The 13,639-nt window shown below is 42.3% G+C and overlaps 2 pseudogenes; both read left to right on the forward strand.

Moving 5' to 3' along the window:
* The first annotated feature begins 1,739 nt into the window (after window positions 1-1,739).
* LOC147424902 (uncharacterized) lies at window positions 1,740-2,286 on the forward strand (annotated as a pseudogene).
* A 35-nt stretch (window positions 2,287-2,321) lies between these two features.
* On the forward strand, window positions 2,322-4,023 carry LOC147424903 (uncharacterized; annotated as a pseudogene).
* Window positions 4,024-13,639: the final 9,616 nt, after the last annotated feature.

A 13,639-nucleotide genomic window follows, 5' to 3' on the forward strand; every position in this document is an offset into this window, starting at 1 on the left:
ATCCAGAGGTGGTTTAAGACGTGCTTTTGAATGTGTTACTGCCAAACTATCCAAATCTTCCCACATATCATTTGAAGAACCACATTCGAAAGGACAATCTACCGAAATTGTATTTGCTTTGTGATCTGAAAAAACCTCAACACCAACTAAATTGCTATGAGCCTCTTCCTTTGTTGCTGCCTGTTGTGCGGGTGGTGCAGGCAATTGTGGTAACTACACATTCTCTATTTGCGGATTCCACCCTTGTGGATTTCAATTTAGTGGTTGTTGCCACCCCCTGTGGCGGCTGCCAGTTTTGCTGCTGATTCCAATTTCCTCCCCATGGCCTAAAATTCTGATATCCTCCAAACCTTGGTAGAAATCCTCCATTGAAATTTCCCTGAAATGGTCGATTCTGATTAAAAGGTGGTCTCCACCCCGAGAATGGCTGCTGATTTCGCTGCCAGCCCATATTATTAAATACCTTCTGTTGTCCACCTGTATCCGGAAAGACTCCACTTGCTTGTGCCATATTTTGCTGAATCTTCTGTTGAATCCTCTCTGGGATTGGTCCTCGAAAATTTGGATTATACCAACAATTAGGTGTAACATGACCATCTTTTCCACAAATGTCACAATGGAGCTTCCTGGTAGATGACTTTTGCTTGACACCCAACTCTTTCAATTTCTTCTCTACCATCATTTCCACTGTACTACTCTTAGACTTCCCTTTGGCCTTCTTCTTACCATTCTTCTTATGCTTCCTCTTCTTGTCCTCCTTCTCTGAATCACAATCTGAGTCTGAACTCTCATCGGAGTCTGAATTGCTACCAGAATCTAAATCAAAATCTGTATATGTATCCGTATCCAAATCGGAATCGAAATCTGACTCATCCGCACTACTGTCATCTACTAATCTCTTCTTCTTTTTACCCTTTTTCTCCTTCTTTTTGGACTTCTTTTTAGAGGAACCTGGGTTAACAACTCCAAACCTCTTCTCTGCCCTTGTGGCAGTTGCTACCAAATTATCACCGAAAGCTAGCAGAATAGGAGCAAGATACATTTTGGTTGCAACAGACTATGCTACCAAATGGGTGGAAGCAGTATCTTTGAGGGATAATAAAGCGGAAAGTGTTGCTAGATTTTTGTATACAAATATTATGACGAGATTTGGATGTCCCATTGAGTTGGTGAGAGATCAGGGTGTGCATTTTTTGAATCCAGTAATTGCAGAGTTGACATCTACACATATGATTTTGCACAAGAACTCAACCCCATATCATCCGCAGGCAAATGGTCAAGCTAAGAGTACAAACAAGGTGCTAGTGAGAATTCTAAAAAATATTGTCTCAAAAAATAGAAAGGATTGGGATGACAAATTGGATTCAACTTTATGGTCGTTTCGTACAGCATATAAGGTTGCCACAGGGATGACACCTTTCAAATTGGTTTATGGGATTGAGGCTGTTGTTCCCATGGAGTATGTGATTCCAAGTCTGAGATTGGCATTTTAACATAGGCTGAGTCCTGAGGATTCTGTGTTGCATAGACAGAGGGAGTTGTTGAAGTTGGAAGAGGATCGGATTCATACTGCATATGCGGCACATATTGGACAAAAGAGACGACAAGCTTGGATGGCAAGGCAGGTTAAGTGCAAAATTTTTCAATAGGGTGATTGGGTGATGCTGTACAATTCCAAGTTGGGACCACACCCAGGAAAACTAAAGTTAAGGTACTTTGGGCCTTATCAAGGTTTGAGGATGAAGAAATTTTATGGCAAGGTTCCCAAGATTCCGAGATGGATGGTAAACAAGGCTGAGGAAATTGGAGTGAAATGGGTACAACCAGTGTTGGAGTTCAAGGCGGACTCTTTGGGGAGCACAGACCGCCATACAGTGTCCAGCAGTGGGTTCATGTTGCAGAATGTGGTCGGATTTTGTTTTGACAAAAGTGCGGTATTGGAGAAAATCCGCAGCAGAATTGCCTTGGGTGGCATTGTCCAGGGGTTATGTCATCAACGAAGTCACCAGTTTACGATGCGGAATGTTTTTAAGAGAGATTCCCTTGGAGTGAGTGGTCCAATCAACACACGTGTGCGGGGTATTAACACGCACTTTCATAATAAGGACCATCATGGGGTGGTCAGCGCCCGATATGAGGTGAAAGGCCACACTCATTTTGCATGCAAGTATCCCGCGTTCGTCGTCAAAAGGAGCTTTACCACTATGTGTGCGTTTCCTATCACCTTCGACGCCATGTCTTTTGAAAGCTTCAAAAAATCTGCAGCGCCTAAACAACAGGAGCTAGGTGAGGAGGAGATGACGCAGACCTGATCAATGAAGATGGCCATGGAGGATCTGTTACGCCCCCGCAGAGAAAGTAATCAGAGCGTGGAGGACATTGAGGGAGCCGAATCCGGTGGAAATGATGTTGTGGAGGAGATGGAGGTCGACGAGATATTTGACGTTCATGATCGTGATACAGAGGTATGGTTGCGCCGGGTTGGCCTTTATGAGTATGCATGTTTACCATGGGCTCTTTGGGAGAGTCGCAACTTTGCCACCTTAGGGAAAATGCTAGCTGTATCATGGAGGGAAAGGACGTTTCCCCAAAGTTGGTGGCCGAGGTTTTCAAGGTTGCTCACAATCCTTTGTACAAGGCAAAGAAAGTGACAGACCTGGTGATGAGGTCCAAATTTGGGCAGCTAGAAGGCAGTAGGGCTTATTATATGGTGTGGAATTGTGGCAAACTCCGTAGTACTCACTTATTTTGGTATTTGGATAGGGTTTGTTTGTTGGCAAAAACCGCCTATATGTCCAAAGAGGCGTTTGCTCCAATTCATCATGCACAGCAAGGGCAGAAGGTGGATTGGGCATCCCTCATTTTTGACAGGCTACAGCTTTCAGAGCCAAGGGATAAAAGGAGGTCACCGTCTGTTTCCAAGGTAGCTCCTTAATTGCAGGCAATTTTCTCATGTGCTGCAGGTACCTCTCACACCCACACCACCGAGCTTTGTTAAGAGTCCAGATGTGCAGAGCTTGGGTGATGCAAAGCGTCGAAAGTTGGATTGGGATATGCCTAGTGGGGACAGGCTTAAATCTGCATTGGGCCAAGGAAGTAAGTTAGCCGCTGGCACAGATGAAAATGTACAGTCATCACGGAAGGTCACTCTTTTCCCTTCTAGGACAGGATTGCAAAAGATCAACACCAAGAGCCGTACCATACCTCTGTTTCTGCGGAAGGTTTGCGAGGGTTCAGGGGAACAGACCCCGGTGACACAAGCCTTTAAAACAATCCCTTTTGCTAAACTTGCAAGTGTTAAAGTGGATGGGGTGTTCTCAATTCAAGATGTTGTTTAGGGTTTGTTGGATTTGAATCGGTTTATCTGCAATCAGGAGGCTATCATCCTCACCCTCGAGATGCAAAAGGCAGAGGGGGAAGGCATTGATAGCTTGGAGTGTGAAGTCGGTCAGCTGCAGAGCCGGGTGGATGAAGTATTGAAGGAGAAGACATTATTACAGGAGGAGTTAGCTCGGGTCAGTGTGGATATGCGTAATTGGATTTCTGAGATGGCAGGAACTGCACAAGAGTTTCAGATATGGGCAGATGGGCTTAAGAAGGCCACAGAGAAGCAGTTTCATGAAGTGGAGGATAAGATTTCACATCTTATTGCAGATAACAATTTCTTGATGAATAGGTTAACTCCATTGGTGGATCTAGAGAGGGCCACTTTGGATGGCCAGGGTGTCACAGGTGTGTTGATCTTTGATGCAGATGTGGATGTTTTGAAGAAAGAGGTGTTTGATTACACCAAGGAATTGTGGCACCAAGCAGCAGGGCTTTTTTCAAGAACACATGGCGAAGCCGATTGATAGGTACAAGTCGTGGTTTGAAGTTGCTGGAGAGTATAAGGTCCGTGAGGAGAATGTTGCGTTGCATGAGCGGACTGCTGAGTTGGAAATGCAATTGGAATCAATCCGCAAGCAGCTGATGGAGCAGCAGACTAGTATTCAAAAGGGACCACAAGCTGCAAATGTGCAATAACTACATGAGAGTAGCATGGAGACAGTTGCAGAAGGTTCACTTCTTGTGGTTGACGTGGATGCAGAACCACTGGCAGTACAGTTACCTGTGGTAGAGGATGGAACTGTTGAAGTGGAGCAGAGCAGGGACTGGATGCAGAAAATCAAAGTGGTTGAACATGGATCAAGGGATCATGGGTCCGAGGTCAGCCTATGGCTCAAGCCATCGGGCTGTGCAAAGTGTTAAGGCTGCACCTCGGTGGAGTAGGATTTTGACTTTAAAAGTGACTATGTAATGAACCTTAATATGGGGTGTGTCTTTTGGGATCTTAAGTGTAGGGATGTTTAATTATGTCAAGGAGTGTTCGGCAATAGGCAGTTTTTCAGTTACGATGATGAAGAAGATGTAATGGCGGATTCTTGACGGATTAAGAGAGTGAAAAATGTTTGGTCAACACTGTTTTCTTTTCTCTCTTTTTGTATTCTCATCAATGTAGTGTTCTAAATGCATAAAGGAAGCAGCGAGTCTTTCCAGAGTATGTTTGCAAGTGGGTACTGAAGTTTGTAGCAATGGCAAAATTCTGTGAATGTCAGAGTGTTTGTTAGATTGTTTGTTAGAGTAGGATGATGTTTAAATGAGAGAGAAAAGGATAATAATACACTAAATGGTGCACTTCCAAGAGCACAAAATGTTCTCAAGGAGCTTCCCATCCAGAGTGTGGACTCTTGGAATGCACTGATTTTAGGGTTTACCCCACATGAGAAAGCTCTAGTCTGTTTTCAGTAGATGTGAAGCAAGGGTCTCTCTTCACATGCAATCACCTACGCATGCATCTTGAAGGCATGTGTCTCTACGCAAGATGTTGATATGGGCACAAAAATTCACAATTATGCTGTTAATCAGAGGCTGTTGAAAAAAGATGTTATGCTTGGCATTGTCTTGGTCGATATGTATGCCAAATGTGGTGCACTTGAGAAAGCACAAAAAGTGCTTGAGGAGCTTCTTGTCCGGAAAATCATCTCTTGGAATGCACCAATTGGGGGATGTGAGGAACAAGAGCAGGGCCAGAAAGCTGCACTGTTTTCAGCCGATGCAAAGCAAGTGTAACTCTCCAAATTCAGTCACCTATACTTTTGTCTTGAATGCTATGCTTACATCTTGAAGGCATGTGGCTCTACACAAGTGCTCGAGGAGCTTCCTGTCCGAAGTGTGGACTCTTGGAATGGATTGATTCCAAGATTTGTCCCACAAGGGTAGGGCCAAAAAGCTCTAGTCTTTTTTCAGTAGATGTGAAGCGAGGTACTCTCTCTAGATGCAATCATCGCATGCATCTTGAAGGCATGTGTCTCTACACAAGATGTTGATATGGGCACAAAAATTCATAATTATAATGTTAGTCAGAGGCTGTTGAAAAAAGATGTTGTGCTTGGCAGTGCCTTGGTTGATATGTATGCCAAATGTGGTGCGCTTGATAAAACACAAAAAAGTTCTTAAGGACCTTTATGTCCGGAATATCGTCTCTTGGAATGCATTGATTGGAGGATACGCATGACAAAACCAAGGCCAGAAAGCTCTAGGCTATTTTCAGTGGATCCATCTCTTCAACTTTAGTCTGAATGCAAATGCTTGCACCTTGAAGGCCAATGGCCTTATGCAAGCTGCCGACAAGGGTGAGAGTATTAACGAGAAGATACTTAGTCTGGTGCTCTTGGTGAAGGATGTCATGCTTGGTAGCACTTTGGTTGATATGTATGCCAAATGTGGTACTGTTAGGAAAGCATGAAAAGTTCTTGGTGGGCATTCTCTCTAGAACATCGTCACCTACAGTGTGTTGGTTGCAAGATATGCCCAATATGCATGTCATAAGAAAGCTCTTGATTGTTTTAAAGGGACTTCTTTCTCCAAATGCATTCACCTATACTGGCACCTTGAAGGCCAATGGCCTTATGGAAGACTTTCACATGGCTATCAGAATTCAATTTCTGATTTCTAGTTAGGGGCTATTGGGAGTCTAGATTGCTGCTCAAAGGCTCCTGGAAACTTTGGCTCATATGTTGCTGCTATAATTAGCATGCCTGCCCCCACAGCTACTACTTCTTCAAATAGAAATATGTCGAATAAATTTAGTGATAAGGGCAAAAAGAAACTAAAATGTATTATTGTAAGGCAAATGATCATCTCATCAAGCGATGCCCTAAGCTTAAAGCTAAAGAGGCTCGAAAGAAAGAGGTAAATGCGACCATTGCATATGTTTCTTAGATTCGGCAAATATATTGCAGGATAAAGATGGGCTTTTAGTGTGCAATATATTTATAATCCATCTATTCATGATGCACGTATTGTAAAACATGCGGATCATGTGTGATACTTTGACAATGTTGTAACTAAGCACATTACGTTTCATCATGATTTGTTTAGGTTTAAGACTATCCCTAATGGGAACATTGTCATGTGCAAAACAATGCCTCTTATCCAATTTAGGAAATTGAAAAAATTGTGTTTACCCTACATGTGGCAACTCTTTTATGATTTTGGATGCTTTGTGTACCTAGGATCAAGATCCATAAGAGTTTCTTGTCTATATCTACACTTACAAAACTTGGTCTTGTAGTTAAGTTTGTGGATGACAAATGTACCGTGCATGGCTCAATTTTGGTAATACGATTGTGGCATCTGGTACTTTGTTTCATGAGCTATATAAGCTCGATCCGTACAAGGAATGTGTGGAAGATCCAACATGGATAGTTTCTTATTCAAAGTCTATTTCGGATGCAAAAATTTGGCATGCTTGTTTTGGTCATCTAAATTTTTGATGCTATTGCATAAATCTTGTGTGGTTGCTTCCTTGCCTCGTCTTAAGGCACCATTGAAACATATATGTGAAGGTTGTATCCAAATGATGGTTTTGTGTGGGCTACTCATAAATAACCTGTACAAAATGATGTTTATGGTTCAATGCACACTCTTTCTTATGGGAGCTATTTTATACTTTGTGACTTTCATTGATGATTACCTCAGGCATGCATGGGTATATGCACTTAAGGCACAGTCCATACTATTTATGTGCTTCAAGCAATTTTTGTTTATGGATAAAAATGTTTATGGTTGTATAATGTGGGCACCCTCTATTTTGATCGAGGGGGGGGACTATAAAGAGTCCAATGCATTTTTGACTAGTCATGGGATAAAACACCAATCTACAATGTCGTATACCCCTCTAACAAAAAGGCATTGCAGAGAGGAAAATATAGGTCACTTATGGATATGGACGATGTAAGAAAAGCTAATATTTTCCACATTCATTTTGGCTTAAGATTGTCATGTGTTTGCGTACGTACGACACAAGTGTCCCACTAAAGCATTGTAGTCTATCACTACTTATGACACTTCACATGGCAAGAAGCCATCCATTGGTCATTTGCATGTATTTGGTTGCTTAGCTTATGTGAGAAACATCATAGGAATTGAATGGTAAGACTATAAAATGTATCTTGTTGGTTACAATCTAGAAAGCAAAGGTTATAGCTTGTATCATCCACAAATGAAGGGTACCTTGATTAGTCAAGGTGTTGTTTTTTTTGGAAGATGTAGTTCGATCCTTTGCAAAATATACAAAGGAGACATAGATGAGCTCACAAAATGTTTGCCTGTGGTGAAAGTATAAATGTGGGTCTTAATGAGTCACATGTACACACCCTATCCAGGTTTCAAATGATGTAAAAGATAATCCATTTTTTGATGCAAATGTACAAAATGTAATTGATGAGGATAGGGCTAAAAATGACCAAGATCGAGGTATGTCAAAATGGTTGGTGCAAAGCTTTCATGACAGTAATTGGGTGCACCGTTGTCTAACCGTGCACATTCAAGTTATTAGCATGCCTCTTACGCATCATGTTGTTATGTTTTGGTTGTGTCTCTTATGTATGATGAGGAACATCCTCCGTCACTTGATCAAGCACAAAATATAGAATGCAATGCAATCTGAGTATTACTCTATTGTTGTGAAGAATGGCACATCGTCTTTTTGAGACTTGCCTCTTGGAAAAAATATCATTGGCACTAAGTGGTTTTCAAGTTGAAATGTAAGCCTAGTGGTAGTCTCATGGTAGTATTGATTGCTATAAGGCTAGAGTTGTGGCAAAAGTCTATGCTCAAGAAAAGGGCATTGATTTTTATAAGACTTTTCCTTCCACTTGTCGAATGACTACCATTCATATCATTTGTGCATTGGTGATTCATAGTGGTTGGAATATACATCATTGGACATAAAGACTGATTTTTTGAATGGTGGTTTGCTTGAGGAAGTTATGCATTACAGCCTCGTGGTTTTGTCCAAAAAGGGTAGAAAACAAGGTATGCACAGTCAAGAAGGCATTGTATGGTTTGAAGCAGGCTCCACGTGCTTGGCATGAGGGAATACATGCTTTTTTGGTTACATATGTCTTTCAAAATAGTCAAACCAAAAGCACTTTGTATGTGAAGCATGCAAATGATGTATTTATTATCATTGTGCTTTGTATTGATGATGTGTTGTTCATTAGACCAAATAAGGGGCATAGTGATGATTTTAAGGTTGATTTGAGTGCCATTTTTGAAATGTCCAATTCAAGGCTTTTGCATCATTATTTGGGCATAGAGGCTAAGCAGGTTGATGGAGGTATTCCTATGTGTGAGACAAAGTATATTGAGACATTGTTGTGTAGATTTAGTCTTGAAGATTGCAAGTCTATTGCATGTTCGAAGCTTAGTCTTCATCATGTTGGAGATTACTTTGATGTTACGCTCTATGAGTAGGCTATTGGTTGCCTCATTTATGTGTGCGTCGAATTGAGATTCAGCAAAATATTGGAAACTATGTATGCCATTTCAACACTTCTCAAATGACAAGAAATCGATTATTTGATGCTATTAATTATGTCTAAGATATTTATTAATTGAGAGGAGAGACATCAAAATGAAGGGGGGGGGAGAGAGAGAGAGAGAGAGAGAGAGAGAGAGAGAGAGAGAGTACATCAAAGGGCGTTAGATTATTTTGCCCAAGAGAAAATGAAGCGCAGGGGGAGAGAGAGAGAGAGAGAGAGAGAGAGAGAGAGAGAGAGAGAGAGAGAGAGAGAGAACATCAAAGGGTGTTAGATTTTTTCCCCCAAGAGAAAATGAAGCGCAGAGAGAGAGAGAGAGAGAGAGAGAGAGAGAGAGAGAGAGAGAGAGAGAGAGAGAGAGAGAGAGAGAGAGAGAGAGAGAGAGAGAGAGAACATCAAAGGGTGTTAGATTTTTTCCCCCAAGAGAAAATGAAGCGCAGAGAGAGAGAGAGAGAGAGAGAGAGAGAGAGAGAGAGAGAGAGAGAGAGAGAGAGAGAGAGAGAGAGAGAGAGAGAGATTTCATGAAATCGTGCTAGATTTTTTTACCTGAGAGTGTTTGGATATCGATCGCCGTGGTTCAGAGGTGTACCTCACAAAAATAGGATACCGATCGTAGTGCTTTAGAGGTGTACCTCGGAAAAAACCACAAGGAATGTTAGAGTTTGGTCAAGCTCAATGTTCATCATCATAAAAGATGTCAATATTATTAATTGTTTGTTGTTCCATTTTTATGTTTCAAAAAGAAAGAAAGCATGCAAGTCTCCTTGCATGGGGGAGTTTGCACAGTCCTCCCCAATTTTTATAATATGAGGGAACGTGTCATTCCCACGGCAGCATGCAATTTTCAGTGTGTGCATTAATTGCATTTTCAGTGTCAAAAATCAGAAAAGGTGATAATGCTTACTCATTGTGCAATTGAAGTCTATCGCCAATGCACTTCCTTGCATCAATGATATTGGGCATCTCCTACACTTAATCCCCTGCAAAAGACGACATCCCAGGGAGGATACCCTTCAAGAAGTTTTTATGCTATTGTGAGGACACCACATTTGGTATAAATATTGATCAAACCACCACCAAGCATGACATCGTACTCCCAACATTTGTTGACTAGTAATGACATCGTGAATTCTGATACCCATGTGAAAGTCTTCCATAAGACCACACGCCTTCAAGGTGTAAGCATAAGTGAATGTATTTGGAGAAAGAGGTTTCGTAAAAACAATCAAGAGATTTTTGCGACAAGCATATTGGGTATATCTTGCAACCAACAGGTTGCAGGTGATGACATTCAAGAGAGAATGCCAATTAAGAAATTTTCATCTTTTCATGCTTTCATGATAGTATCACATTTGGCATACATATCAACCAAGCAATGCCAAGCATGACATCCTTCACCAACATCACAAGACCAGGTATCTTCTGGTTAATTCTCTGACCCATGTAAACAGCTTGCATAAGGCCACTGGCCTTCAAGGTGCAAGCATAGGTGAATGCATTTGAAGAAAAGCCTTCCATTTGCATCCGCTTCCAGTGCTAGCCTGGCACAATGAAGTTGGGCATATCCAACAATCAATGCGTTTGAGGTGATCACATTCCAGAGGGACAACCAATCAAGAGCTTTTTTTGCTATCGTGGGAGCACCATATTTGACATACATGTAGATCAAAGCACCACCAAGTACGATAGTTCTTCACCAACAATCCCTTATCAACAACCTTAATATGAGAAACCCTCACTTTGCATTTGTCTAAAGTAGCCTAGAGCACTCCAAGTGACTTTATTTGAGAATCCCTCACTTCGCATCTGGTAAAAGTAGACCAGATCTTTTTTGGCATACCCATATCAGAGCAAATTTTTAAGCCCATATCAACATCTTGCATAGAGCCACATGCCTTCAAGATGCACGCATCTAGACAGAGACCCTCACTTTGCATCTACTGAAAACAGTCGAGAGCTTTCTGTCCGTGCTCCTGTTGTGTGTATCCTGCAATCAGTTGACGTCGTTCCAAATAGTAAGCTCGTCAAGCACCTGCAGAAAAAAGCCCAGAGCTCTCGGTGCGGCCCTTGTTGGCCATATATTGCAATCATAGCATTGCAAGAGACAACATCCCGCACCACATTTGGCATACATATAGACCAAGGCATAGCCAAGCACAACAATTTTTTTGCAGCAGCCCCTATTCAAGTGAATTTTCAAGCCCATATCAGTATCTTGCGTACACCCACATGCCTTCAAGATGCATGTGTATGTGATTGCATTTGGAGAGAGGCCCCCGCTTTGCATCCGTTGAAAACAGCCGAGAGCTTTCTAGCCCTGCACATATTGTGTGTATCCCGTAATCAGTTAACGTCATTCCAACTAGTAAGCTCCTCAAGCACTTTCAGAAAAGCATAGAGCTCCCGGCGTGGCCCTTGTCAAGCATATCTTGCAATCATAGCGTTCCAAAAGACAACATCTCGCACCACATTTGGCATACATATCGAGCAAGGGATTGCCAAGCACGAATTTCTTTTGCAACATCCCCTATTTAAAAGGGAATTTTCAAGCCCATATCGGCATCTTGCGTACAACCACATGCCTTCAAGATGCACGCATATGTGATTGCATCTGGAGAGAGGCCCTCGCTTTGCATCCGTCGAAAACAGCCGAGAGCTTTCTGGCCCTAATCATGTTATGCCTATCTTGCAATCAATGCACTCTAAGAGACGACATTCGAGACAGGAAGCTCCTTAGGCACGTTTTGTGCTTTCTGAAATGCACACATTTAGCATATGAATCGACCAAGGCATTGCCAAGCATATCCTGCAATCATAGTGTTGAAAACAACCGAGAGCTTTCTAGCCCTGCACATATTGCGTGTATCCCGTAATCAGTTAACGTCATTCCAACTAGTAAGCTCCTCAAGCACTTTCAGAAAAGCACAGAGCTCCCGGTGCGGCCCTTGTCAAGCATATCCTGCAATCATAGCGTTCCAAAAGACAACATCCCGCACCACATTTGGCATACATATCGAGCAAGGGATTGCCAAGCACGAATTTCTTTTGCAGCATCCCCTGATTAAAAGGGAATTTTCAAGCCCATATCGGAATCTTGCGTACAACCACATGCCTTCAAGATGCACGCATATGTGATTGTATCTGTAGAGAGGCCCTCGCTTTGCATCCGTCGAAAACAACCGAGAGCTTTCTGGCCCTAATCATGTTGTGCCTATCTTGCAATCAATGCACTCTAAGAGACGACATTCGAGACAGGAAGCTCCTCAGGCACGTTTTGTGCTTTCTGAAATGCACACATTTAGCATATGAATCGACCAAGGCATTGCCAAGCATATCTTGCAATCATAGTGTTGAAAACAGCCGAGAGCTTTCTAGCCCTGCACATATTGCGTGTATCCCGTAATCAGTTAACGTCATTCCAACTAGTAAGCTCCTCAAGCACTTTCAGAAAAGCACAGAGCTCCCGGTGCGGCCCTTGTCAAGCATATCCTGCAATCATAGCGTTCCAAAAGACAACATCCCGCACCACATTTGGCATACATATCGAGCAAGGGATTTCCTAGCACGAATTTCTTTTGCAACATCCCCTATTTAAAAGGGAATTTTCAAGCCCATATCGGCATCTTGCGTACAACCACATGCCTTCAAGATGCACACATATGTGATTGCATCTGGAGAGAGGCCCTCGCTTTGCATCCGTCGAAAACAGCCGAGAGCTTTCTGGCCCTAATCATGTTGTGCCTATCTTGCAATCAATGCACTCTAAGAGATAACATTCGAGACACGAAGCTCCTCAGGCACGTTTTGTGCTTTCTGAAATGCACCACATTTAGCATATGAATCGACCAAGGCATTGCCAAGCACGACAATTTCTTGCAACAACCCTTGACCAACAATATTAGAGTGAATTTTTAAGCCCGCATCAGCATCTTGCTTAGGTGACTGCATTTATCGCTATTGTAACATTTAATGGCCTAAAAACTTGTGTGTAGCGGAAATTAGCATGAACATAGTGGCCATTTCATTAGAATAGATTCCTAATGAGCATAACACCTAGTTAGATAGCATCAACAATACTTTCAAAAGAGAGAGAAATTACACAATTGACAACACTTGAGGACCGGATTTGCATGGAGCCTGTCCCCCTCCAAAAGGCTTTGTATTATGGTTTCTCCCATCAAGAGAGACATTGTACAATACAATTCTTTGTGTTCCTTCAAGACTAGCTAGTGCAATGAAGATGAAAGCTTCATGCACCAAGCAAAGCACTTAGCAAACACAACTTTAATTATCCCCGGTCTCAGACCCAAGACCTCACACACCTTCGAAGATGGTGAGAGCTAGCAGGGTATGAGAGTAGATTGAGAGGAAGAAGGAATATCTTACGAGAAAGATGTACATCTCCCTACATAATCACTCATATTAGCATAGCTTAGCTTAGTAATTAGCTTGGTAGAGGAGATGAGCATGCACTGAAGCTTGGCTCTTGGTTGGATTTGCATCCACATGCCAAGAGTGTGTTGATGTAGGCTTCTATCTCACAAGCTTGGAGTAGGTGATGAGCTCTCCATTAAAGCTTGGGAAGAGATAGTCTTCTCTTTCTTTACACATGAGATTGTGTGAGTGTGTGTGTGATAATGCCTTGCAAAAATCAGCCCCCTCTCTCTCTTGGGCGAGCCCTCTTGCTATTTGCTCTTGCTTTTCTCCCATTTGACCTCCCCAAGTCAAGCCAATGGCTATTAAGCAGCATAAGTGATAGCCTTCTGACATGTGTC

This window comes from Adiantum capillus-veneris, chromosome 25 (assembly GCF_014529385.1).
Source record: "Adiantum capillus-veneris isolate H3 chromosome 25, ASM1452938v2, whole genome shotgun sequence".
In the NCBI taxonomy this organism is placed as follows: Eukaryota; Viridiplantae; Streptophyta; class Polypodiopsida; order Polypodiales; family Pteridaceae; genus Adiantum; species Adiantum capillus-veneris.